Source organism: Dipodomys ordii, unplaced genomic scaffold (assembly GCF_000151885.1).
Source record: "Dipodomys ordii isolate 6190 unplaced genomic scaffold, Dord_2.0 Scaffold24, whole genome shotgun sequence".
NCBI lineage: Eukaryota > Metazoa > Chordata > Mammalia > Rodentia > Heteromyidae > Dipodomys > Dipodomys ordii.
This window is the reverse complement of record NW_012267240.1, coordinates 10,724,264-10,736,660: the sequence shown is the minus strand read 5'-3', so window position 1 is coordinate 10,736,660 and position 12,397 is coordinate 10,724,264. Positions and strand designations below refer to the sequence as shown.

Sequence of the window (12,397 nt, the reverse complement as noted above, 5' to 3'; positions counted from 1 at the left end):
ATTATAAATGAAATAAATTTATTCAACATGCTTCATTATCAAAGTAGCACTTAAAATAGTTAAGAAACTTCTTCTAAACCCCATTCCAAATATGTGACACTAAAATTTAAAGATGGAAGGTTGTAAGACTCATGCGTGATCAAAAACTAGTTCATTATCTCTTTTGCAAAACAAATAGAGGCCTGTAGCCATAAACAGGGTTTAGGATATTGGTCTACTGCACTTTACACTAACAAGAAGGCTGGAGAAACCAGAATTTCATGGAGTAATGAGAATTAAAATGATTCTACAAAGACAATGCTTAATGCTTGAAACAAGGGCTTCAATGAAACCTTTTTTTTTTCTCTATGGAGAAAAAAAATGACAAGGCAATTACAGTCTGAAGAGACCATTTCTAAAATACTATATATCTGAGAAGATCCAAGGCAATGTTTTTTAGCTACACAGTTAAAGGCCAAAAGAGCTGCAGACTTGGCATCTGGATCTGCAATGGCCACAGTATAACCTCAGGAGGGAGCCCTAAGCTGCCTCCATATTACCTAACTCTTATCTATGTGGGTCAGGAAAAGGAGTAAAGGCCATTTAGGAGTGTTAACAGGGTGGAGAAAATTAAATTCCATCTCAGAAGTATCCTATTTTACAGTTTAAACAGCTTGGAATTGTAATTCTTGCTTATGAAAGTATAAAAAGGCAAAAGCAAAAAAACTGGTAATTAATAACTCAATGAATTAGTACTCATTAGGATCTATGAACAATGGCAAAGACAGCCAGTAAAACAGTATGACTTTGGAATCCCTTGTTCGTATTACAAAGAGCCAACAGACTGGCCCAAATAGAATTGTTTCTCGATGTCTCTTTTGAAAGTCATTTAAGGACATTAAAGCAATCAAAGCAGATAACAGCTGAGAACACAAAGAATATTTACCAGCTACCAATATATTATTGGATGAGTTTCAGAATAAATAGGGATAATGGAGTTAAAATCTCAAAAGCAAGAACTCTGGTCCTTTCTTCATCAGAGCATAATTAAGCAATCTAATATATTAAATTAATAAATACTTATAGAATCATAAATGTAACAGGTGAGTCAGCAAAAGCAAAGGATCCACTAGAATTAAACTGATTATTGAAAGGCCACCCTTCAGACAGGCCTGTGCGTGAAATTCAGACAATCATTGTTACAAAGGCTATAGCCTTTATAGAACAGAAAAAGCACAAACAAAATGTACTGATAACTAACTAGGAAGATGATACCTATCTGAATTGGAATGTACTCCTCCAAAAAAAAAAAAAACAACAAAACCAAATCAGGTACCCATACACACATACATACATGCACACACACAAGCACCCCTAAAAGTGCAAACTATGCCCCTCACAAAGTAGAAACAGTAACCAGTGACTTACCCCAAAATACTTAATTATACAGCTACAACACAGAAAATGTTAATTATCTATCCATATGTGCTACTAAATATTCATTAACTCATATATATATACATAAAATCAGCTAAACTGAAAAACTAATTTTTTAGTTTTAAATAAAGATTAAGGATTCTGAATGAAATTTAACATCTGAAATGAAGTATGCTGGAAGCATAAATGTAAAATACACACCAGATTTTTGAAGACTTGGTACAATTAGCTACAATGTGAAATATCTCATTAGTGTTTTATATGTTTGGACCTAGAGATGGAGCCCAGAGCCTTGAGCATGCTAGACAAGCACTTAACCACTGAGCTACCATCCCACTGGGGCTACCAGGCCAGCCCCTCTTATTGACAGTATTTCTGAGCTACTCATGGAGGTGCACATCAGAAAATTCATCCCTGGGGAATTGGACACAGCAGAATCACAAATCTGAGGCAAGCCTCTGCATACAGGAAAAACTGTTTCAAAAAACAAGAGCTGTAATCTACAAATAAACACACTTTATGGTAAAAGACCAAAAAAAATACAATTGGAGATGATAAATTATGTAAGATCTAGACATTTACACAGTGAGACCAAAGGAGGATATTCATAGGAGAAGATGACAAAAGTTCAATAGCTATGTGCATAAACATCATATAAAATGATGTATATCAAAATGAACTTCAAGAAATGGAAAAGAAGTGGTTTTTTTGTTATTTTGCTTTTTTTTCTCCTCTGTTGTTGTTTTTGATTTCTGTATCTTTTGTCTTGGATGTAAGTTTATCTGTCTTGAGAAGGGTAAGGGGAACACAGAAATGGTAGGACAAAGGGTAAACTGCAGAAGTGATACTCATTAGACACTGTTGAAAATGAACTTGCCAGGGAAGGGGGTCAGGAGGGAAAAACTGGGAGAAAACAAGGGAAGAGGTGAAACTGTTCAAAAAGTACTCATTACCTGACATATAACTGTAATCTCTCTTTACAATAACAACTTTAAAAAGTGATTAAAAGAAAAAAAGGCTAGGAATTGTCATTCAGTGGTATAGCTCTTGGCTAACACATATAAAACCTAGAGTTACATATAAGAAGGAAGAAAGAAAGAAAAGAGAAGAGGGAAAGCAAGGGAAGGAAGAAGGAAAGGAGGGAAGGGAGAGAGAAAGGAAAAATAAAGTAAAATAAATTATCCCAGGGCCCATGACTAATGCCTGTAATCTAAGCTACTCAAGGAGGCTGAGATCTAAGGATTCCAGTTTCAGCCCAAGAGAATAAAGTCCAATTAACCACCAAAAAGGCAGAAATAGAGTGGTAGCTCACGTGATCTAAACTGAATGCCATGCACAAAAACGCTAAAGGACAGAACATAAGACCAGAGTGCAAGCCACAGTAGTAGTACAAAAATAAATAATTAAAATGTGATTACTGGTTGAAATATTTTTTCTATATTGGGTTAAACAAATTAAGCCGTATGCGCTCTTTTTTATTTTTTGGTCTTTAAATGAGACGTCTACTTAGGGGAGGAACACAAAGGCACAGAGGCCTATGTGCCTCTGATCAAATAATAGAAACTATTTCTTTGTTGTTGTTCTTGGGTTTTTTGTGGGTTTTTTTGCTAGTCTTGGGCACTGTTTTGAGCTTCTTTTGCCTAAGGCTAGCACTCTACCACTTGAGCCACAACGCCTCTTCCAGTTTTTTTCTGTTTATGTAGTACTAAGAAACTGAACCCAGGGCTTCATGCATGTTAGGCAAGTACTCTACTACTAAGCCACATTCCCAGTCCTTTCGTTTTCTTTTTTTCTTGTTTTGGGGGGGAAAGGGGATAAAGTGCAGCCCAGAAATGGAGGAACAAATGCAGCAGTGGTACTACTAGACATCATATTGAAAATGAAATATATCAACTTGTGCATGGGGATAGAAGGGACAAACTGGGAGAAAGTGAGGGATGGGTGACACTTCAAAAGAATTACTCATTACCTTACTTAACCATAAACTAACTCTTCTGGACATCACCTTTATAATAACAATAAATAAAAATTAGCTGGGAAGGTGGCTCCGTGGTAGAGTGCTTGCCTTGCATTCATGAGGCCCTGGGTTTGATTCCTCAGCACCACATAAGCAAAAAGAAAAAAGCTGGAAGTGGCACTGTGGCTCAAGTGGCAGAGCACTAGCCTTGAACTGAAGAGCTGAGGGACAGCACCCAGGCCCAGAACACTCTCCCCCCCCCCAAAAAAAAATTAAAGCTTCTGGAACTTTTAACATCTCTAACTTGCATCATATATATATACATCACATATGATCTAAAACATCTGTACCCTGTCAAAACCTGATATATCTGTTAAGATTAATAAGTAAAATATTTCTCCTATGTCCCAGTGTCACAAAACACTCCTTTATGCTACCTAGAATTTACAAATTTATTTATTGCAGTCATTTATATTTCATGAAGGTTACAGATTAAAGTATAATACCAGAGCCCCCACATATACCAAAATAGAGCAGAATTTGCATATAACTTAATATACATCTTTCCAAATTCCTTAAATATCTCAAGATTATTTAAATTGCCTAATACAATGTAAACACTATATAAAGTTATCATACTGTACTGTTTAGGAATAATAACAAGCCTACATCTGTCCACTATAGATCAATTTTTTTGCAAGTACACTAATTTCACATCTGCAGTTGATATGAGAGGTGAGACAGATGTAGAGTAACAACTGTATTCCTCTACGTTATTGCAAATTATGGTAACATGTAATCATCATCCTGCCATTAAGATTATGTAATTAAATAGCTGACAGATTCTAATTCAAACACTTCTGAATTTCTTTCTTTAGCTTGATTCCCTGGCTCAAACTAAACAATACTTTTGCTTCTATGAGAGTCAAGTATTGCTACTTCAGGTCACTTGCATTCCAATACATTAATTGGGAAGCTCAATCTTAAAATATTCTTGAAAAATACTATAAGAAATCTGACTTGTATTTTGTTTTCATATTTTATTCTTATTTATGCCTACAGTTGTAAAAATACAACACCTCAGTATTTTTTAATGGTAATATCCAAAGAAGACCACAAGATGGAGATATTACTCCGTTATCTTTTATATTTGCATTTGTACATTTCTGTACAACTTAATACTCTGTACATTTACTCTAATATATTCCATTACCTGGTAAAGCTAAAAATTTACCTGATGTAGACATTACTCAAAACTTCTCTAAGACTTCTCTGGAACAATCCTCAAGCTATGAACCTTACATGAAATTTATATTCAGAGTTTTTTTTAATTGAGGAGTTTCAACTGAGGATCTCACACTTGTAAGGAAGGCACACTATCTCTTGAGTGACTCTGCCAGCTTTTTTTTTTATTGTAAAGATACTACACAGAGGGTTACAGTTACATGAGTGAGGTAATGAGTACACTTCCTCTTAAACATTGTTACCCCCTCCATTGTTTTCCCCCTACCATCCCCTCCCTCCCTCCCTTCCCTGAGGTTCTTTTTTTTTTTTTTGATTGTGATTAAGTGATTACATAATTTCCGGAATTTCACAGTACTGTGGAATAATGATGCTCATTTAAAGTCACAAGTTCATTCTAACTTTCCTGGAGCAAATTGTCTATCACAGTCTGTAACATATAACGGTGTTCACATGTTATATACCATATATGTGATCAGCAGCATGGGGATATTTAGTAGTGGTTCAACCAGATGAGTAGGAGTTGTTTGTTTCTTAAGTCCTGTTAGTTTTGTCGTATCACCTAACATTTAGGATTTAGCATCCACTTATCAGGGAGACCATGTACCGTCTGTCTCTTCGCTCTTGGCTTACCTCGCTCAACATGATTCCTTCTAGCTCCATCCATTTCCCTGCAAATGCCATTATTTTGTCATTTCTAATGGCTGCATAATATTCCATTGTGTATAGATACCACAATTTTTGGATCCATTCATCTGTGGTGGGGCATCTGGGTTGTTTCCATATCCTAGCTATTGTGAACAGTGCTGCAATAAACATGGAGGTTTTGCCAGCTTTTTTTATTTGGCTATTTGGTAGTCTTTGTTAAACTACCTGGACTCCAATACTCCTATTTTTGCATCCCCATGTTGCTGGGATGACAGGCATACACCACCCTCCTAGCCATTTCATAAGATGAAATTTTATTCCAACTATGTCCCCTGATGTCTTACTTCGAAGTAGCTAGGATAACAGCTTAAGCTGTCTTAACATCTCTTTATCAATACAAAAGTGTATTGATCAAAGCATGCTAATTTAATGATCAAATTTATCTCCAAATGATTAATCATTGTTAAATCCAAAACCAACTTAAAAATTACAAATGAAGATGTAAAAAAATATGCTGCAGAGTTTGAAGAAGTCAAACCAAAATATTCTAGTTATATTTTGAAAGATACCAGTATTGTTGAAAATTATGAAGCTTTTTACAATAACTACTTCAAGAGGTATATTTTTAATTTTAAAGATGTGATACAAAAAGTCAACAGTAATTCTGTAACTATTATAAAAATCTATACTAGAACATAGAAGTTATTTGAACTTTATCAGATATCTAATATGCTTTAATTTAAACCCAGAAGTCTATTTCCTACTATAGCTAAAATATCCACATAAAAATACTATAAGATATAATTAAATACAAGTAGAAATCACAATTTCCAGAGTTCCTTCAAATATGTAACTTTCAAATGTCAAATTTTATCACTATTAAACATAAAAAAGGTCAAAAAAATTCAACTATTCATCTTTAATCCATTAAAATGTGGTCATTGAAAACAACTGCTGAGAAAATTTGCAATTTCTTTTTAGGTTCCAAAAGTCAAAGATGTCTTGATGAAGTATATATTCAATTGGTCATGAAATAGCTATCTTATCCTACCTTATCCTAATATAGTTTTTATATGCTAGTACTAGGGCTAGAACTCAGGGCCTGGACCCTGTCCCTTAGCTTTTCTCTTAAGGCTAGTGCTCTACCACTTGAGCCATAGCTTCACTTCCTGTGTTTAACTGGAGGCAAGAGACTCAGGAACTTTTCTGCCTGGGCTGACTTGGAACTGAGATCCTAGGATTTTAGCCTTCTAAGTGACTAGGATTAGGATTACAGGCATGAGGCACTGCCACCTGACTCTGATATAGTTTAATGTGAATAAAGTTCTTAAGAATTGGCTAGAAATATTCTGCCTTCCCAGATTTCCTCATGGTCTGTCCAGACTCCCAGAAAATGACAACAGTGATGTTCCTCCTTCTGGTCATAACTCATTTTGCCTGCTTTTCTACATATACCATAACATAGTGCAATGTAGGTGTTTAAAATAATGCTGTTTACCGTATGACATATCACTTATCTAAATTTTGGTCTTAGGCTCAGCTTTAATATTAAACAACACAAATTCTATTAGTTTACTGTGGAACTATACCTAGGTAATTTCCACTGCTTTGTTAGTTATATAACAGGCATCCATGTAATAATGAACCATATTGTTTTATGCATATATTCTAACCAGAAATGTGAAATGTGGCAAGTCTTTGCTTTTGCAACATACCTGATTACAATGAGATTCCAGTTGCTGAATGATGGTAATTAGAAACACTGTATAAGTGAGTGAATCTTAATCTTACTTTAGTTTTAAATAGAATATGGCATGAAACAAATTATAGATTAAATTACTAAATAAACTTGACATGGTGTCATGAGCCTGAAATCACAGCAACTTGAGAGGCATAGATAAGAGAATTGCAGGTTTGAGGCTACACCGGGCAAAACCCATCCTCAAACAGGCCAAGTATGTTAAAATGCCAGCATCTCTGGGGTCAGAGTAAAAGGGTCTCTGAGGCTGGTGGGGCAAAAGCACAAGATGCTATCTAAAAAGCAAAGGAACTTGAGTGGGGAGCAAAAGAACTTAGGGGCATGTGTTAACTGGTAGAGCACTTGCCTAGCAAGTCCAAGGCCCAAGTTCAGTCTCAGTGTTTCTTTAGGGAACTCCCTCTTTGAACAGAGGATGCGTGGGCAATAGTTCCCCTAAAGGAGGTCCTATCATATATATCAGAAAATACAGATTAAAGAGATTAAAATGCTTACTGATACTGATTAATAAATTAAAATCCAAATATTTAATAAGCAGAAGTCGGGCTGGGAAGTTGGCTCAGTGGTAGAATGCTTGCTTTGCATGCATGAGGCCCTGGGTTCGATTCCTCAGCACCTTATAAGCAGAAAAAAAGCTAGAAGTGGTGCTGTGGCTCAAGTGGTAGGGCGCTAGCCTTGAGCTGAAGAGCTGAGGGACAGCACCCAGGCCCAGAGTTCAGCCCCCACGACCCACCAAAAAAAAAAAAAGCATTTGGGAGGCATAGTCTGTCTTTCCACACCTTATAATTACATCCAAACTTTAAAATAAATGTTTTTTTGAAAAAGCAGAAGTCTTTAAGTTGTAACATTCAATTGAATATAAAGATAAAACTTAAAAAGAAAATGAAGTAAATTTCTAGTTATTTAAATAGTAGAAGTTTATAAAGGATAAATTAAAACAATTCTAACTCATTAAAAAATACTACAAAATTTGATGATCAACTCATTTTTAAAATAAGAATCAAGTATTTATTATTGACTAGAGTACTGTACAAAGTACTATATAAGAAAGCCGAGACACCAAAAGATTATCCCCAAATCCTAAATTTTTACCATTTATAAAAAAATAGCTTCTTGAGTCCACAAGAAATAAAGGTGTCCATTACACAAAATACAAGTATTATGTAGGGACATAGCATTTAAGTTACTTATAAAAGATCTTTGAATAACTTGTTCTTTTTCCTACACTCCTCCCATCTCTCCTCATCTCATCTCTGAAAACATACAATATCCAAACTGAACTGCCCTATGAATAATCAGGATATCCTAAAAATAGGTGGAACTGACAGGTCATCTGTATTTACCTGTCTCCTTAAGACTGTTGAGACCCTTTCTAGGTCCCAATCTGGTTGGTTTAGTTGGTTCCTTTATAGTCAACTTAAAAAACATACAAAAAGATTATATTTTTCTGTATGAAGGCTATAAAGGTCATATACAAATGTGACTTACTGAATTAACTGTCAAGCAAGCACTGGTTTGGAGAATTATAGTGTCGTTTACTTATGATATTTACATTGTTTGACTCAGTAAATATTTAGCTGTGTACTGTCTGATCTAAAAGTAAGGCAACTAACTTGCCCAAAGTCATAAAGCCAAGAGGCAGCCTGATCCAAATTCTAAAAGTCATCAGTTACTCCAATTATAGAGCTTAGGGAATGACTGAGAGCCAAGACCTGGTGGATTAGAAGACAACCATCTCAATTCTTCCCCTTTATTCTCTCCAGAACTTAATCTAACCACACTATTGATCTCACCACTTCAATGAAATAGCTCTTGTTGAGGTACCCAAGTACTTCCACCGTTAATTCCAGTTCGCAGAAATCAGTTATTTTTCATCTCTCTTACTGGTTCATCAGCATCTTCCTGACTGGTTCTCAAAGGCTTAGCTACAAACCTCTTTTCTTTGCCTTTAGATTTACTCACATGTGAACATATCCACTTATGTGGCTTCAAATTACCTAACTGCCAGAGTCTCTCAAATTCTATCTTTATGTTCCAAACCCTTCTGTGGGAACTCTGGACCATAACAATCTCAAATTCTATCTTTATGTTCCAAACTCTTCTGTGGGAATTCTGGCCTTAACAACCAAATGTCCACAGGCCAATTCCACTTTAATGTTTGGCATACATTGCAAATTCAGCATGACCAAAACCCAAATTCCTGATTTTTGCTCAACCAGACTTGGAGAGACCTCACCAATTTGACACCGGCATCCTTCCTAGTTTCAAAATCTTTTTCTCTCAGTAAAATCCTGTCAGTTCTATGATCAAATTAAATCCAGAATCTGACCACTCTGCACCATCAATGCTACTGTCTAGGTCTAGTCTCCATTCTACACTGTAATTATGCCTCTAAGAATGCCTTATAAACTGTCCTTAATGAAGTCATCAGTTTAAAATTTAAGTCAAACTATGTATCTCTTCTGATCAATACTCCTTTCTCCACTGGATGTTCAACTTCATTGTAAGTAAAGGCCAACGTCCTTAAAATGGCCAGCAAAGTCTTACATGATCTTTCCCCACAACTTAGAAGTCCTATATCTCCTATTACTGTTACCCCCCATCACTGCACCAACAACATGGGCTGTCTTGCTGCCTTCCTTACACATTAAAACAGCTTCTACCTCAAGGCCTCTCTACTTACTTTGCATTCTTCTTTGAATGTTACTCCTCCATGCTATGGTCTCAATCTCTTCAAAATTCATACATGAAAATCTAATCCTCAGAGTGATAATACTAAGAGGCAGCTGGGAAATGAACAGGTTCTAAGAATGAAGCCTTTGTGAGTGGGATTAGTACCAGCACCTATCTTGACTCCCCCACTTCCAGAACTATGGGAAACAATCTTCTGTTGTTACAAAGCTATCCAAGCACTTACACTTTGTATAGTAGCTGGAAAGGACCAAGAAACCAATGATCTGAATGGCTTACTCCCTAAGTACCTTCAGAGGAACCTTCTGTGATCATCCTATATTTGTATTTACCTATTTAGTTTTCTTATCTATTTTGCTCTACTGTAAACGGGTTTGTTTAGGTTCCAACATAAGGGCCATGTTCCAATATAAAAGCCAAAATCTAGAAGACGCCAAGTCAGTTTGCTGAACAAACAAAATTGATTAGTTCACAAAGCCAGGTGACCCAAAGTCTGGCTAATCACCAAGAGACTGCTTGGCTCTAGCTTGGACTTTATACACTAAACAACTTAAACAAGCTACTTTTGGCTCTACCTGAAGTCTGTACTCCTGAAAGTATTTCAAGAAAGGTTCAAAGTAAACATCTTTTTTTCTAATTTATTCCTCCACTTAACTCATGACTTCTGCTTTTCATTTCAATTTCAACAGTTGGACAGAAAAACACAAATAAAAGTAATTTCCTGGATTTCTCATTTCAAATTCTACCTCAACAAAGAATTTTCTCGGTTATCTGTTACTGCTTTGCTCACATAGTTAAAAGTGCTCTGGTTGTTGACACTGCCTATTTAATTGCAAATTAAACTGTATGAGATTATAAATGAAAATTCTATGAGAGTACACATGCAAAGCTAGATAACATAATCTAAATTTTAAGCCACTACTACTTATTTTCTATATTTTCTGAAAGGAGCATAATTTCCATGGATAATTGGAAAGCATCTTTAAGATTTTTTTTTTTCAGTCGTGGGGCTTGAATTCTGGGCCTGAGTGCTGTCCCTCAGCTCTTCAGCTCAAGGCTTGCCCTCTACCACTTGAGCCACAGTGCCACCTCTGGTTTCCTGAGTGGTTTATTGGAGTAAGAGTCTCATGGACTTTCCTGCCCCAGCTGGCTTTGAAACATGGTCCTCAGATCTCAGCCTCCTGAGTAGCTAGGATTACAGGCATGAGCCACCTACTGGCACCCAGCCAACATCTTCAAGATTTTTGAATAGTCTATATGCAAGACTCTTACTACTTACAGAATTTAGTCAAACATAATAAGGCTTAAACAAATCTTCTTGGTATTTAAGGCATTCTCCAAAAGGAGTAATCAGTCCTAGCTAAGGTAGTATAAGCCTATAATCCAGCACTCTAGCTGAGGTAACAGAACCAAACCCTGGGGCTACAAGTGTGGCTGAAGTGTTGTAAAGTGTCAGTCTAGCAAACACAAAGTCCTGAGTTCAAGCCCCAGTGCTGAAAAGTTACATGTATTTTCAGTAATTATTATTACACATAGTTTATTATCATTCACTTTGACACTTCATAAAAACAGTTCCTACAAAATTTGTTCATAGGATTTGAAGTGGGAAACATACTTTTATATGTGTTATAGAAATGAAAACTTAAAATTCATAAAGCTATGACAACCTATCATTTTATATTAATGGAACACAAATGCAATGCTTAAAAATTGAACTTTGTTCAATTTAAATGGAAAATTAGACGGGGGTGGGGAGAGGAGGGTGGCAGTGTCCTGGGGCTTGAACTCAAGATTTAGGAACTACAGTTACAATTCTGGTGTTTTGTTTTGTTAGTGTTTAATTGAAGAGTCTCTTGGACTTTCCTGCCCAGCTGGCTTCCAACTATGATCCTCAAATCTCAGCCTCCTGAGTAACTAGGATTACAGGTGTGAGCCACCGACACCAGCTAGACTGCCTTTTAAGATTTCAATAGTTCACCCAAATTTATAAAAAGCCTGTGGGAGTGATTGTGCATCTCATCTCTAGTCAAATGAACTGTACCTTTAATGGCAGTTGTCTAAAAATTTTTTAACCTCTTTAACTTATTCTAAGCCTGTATGAAGGACTCCAGCAGAACATGTGAAATTTAACGTGCGAAATCTTTCACTCTACTAAAAATATTCTGAAGTACGTGAACTGCATTCATCTTTACACGAGGCTTCATACAGGTAGAGACTGGATAAATACCCTCAACTCAACCATCTTCTATGGTAGAAATAAACCCCAACAAACAGACTTTACAAGTTAACAGCAAACTAATTAAAAAAAAAAAAAAAAAGGACCCAAGGAAACAAGCAGCAAAGAAAATGACCCAGGACTAAGTCCAGCCATGACACTGCCCTACAGGCTTCTCTTCCCACAGCACCTTAAAAACCACGGCTGCCAGAGAGCTCCAGAGCTTCTCCTGAGTTCCAGAGCAACCTGGTCGAGATGACACTATTCCTCAGGGTCAGTTTCTAGGCTGTGATCCGACCCCTCCCCGCCCCGCCCCGCCCCGCCCGCCTCCTGATCAGACCCGGGAACAAAACTACAACTTGCGTAACACCAACGCTCTCGACGACATTTCCCGGACAGGAAGCGGTAGAAGAAAGAACTCAGGTGAAGTCAGAAGACGTGTCCAGGGGGGGGAAGGTGACAGCGGAGGGGG

The 12,397-nt window shown here is 36.6% G+C and overlaps 1 protein-coding gene across 1 annotated transcript in view; it reads right to left on the bottom strand.

Moving 5' to 3' along the window:
* Window positions 1-12,397, bottom strand: part of Dnajc1 (DnaJ (Hsp40) homolog, subfamily C, member 1) — a 158,972-nt gene that overhangs the window by 142,117 nt on the left and 4,458 nt on the right. The gene's annotated exons all lie outside the window — the stretch shown is intronic.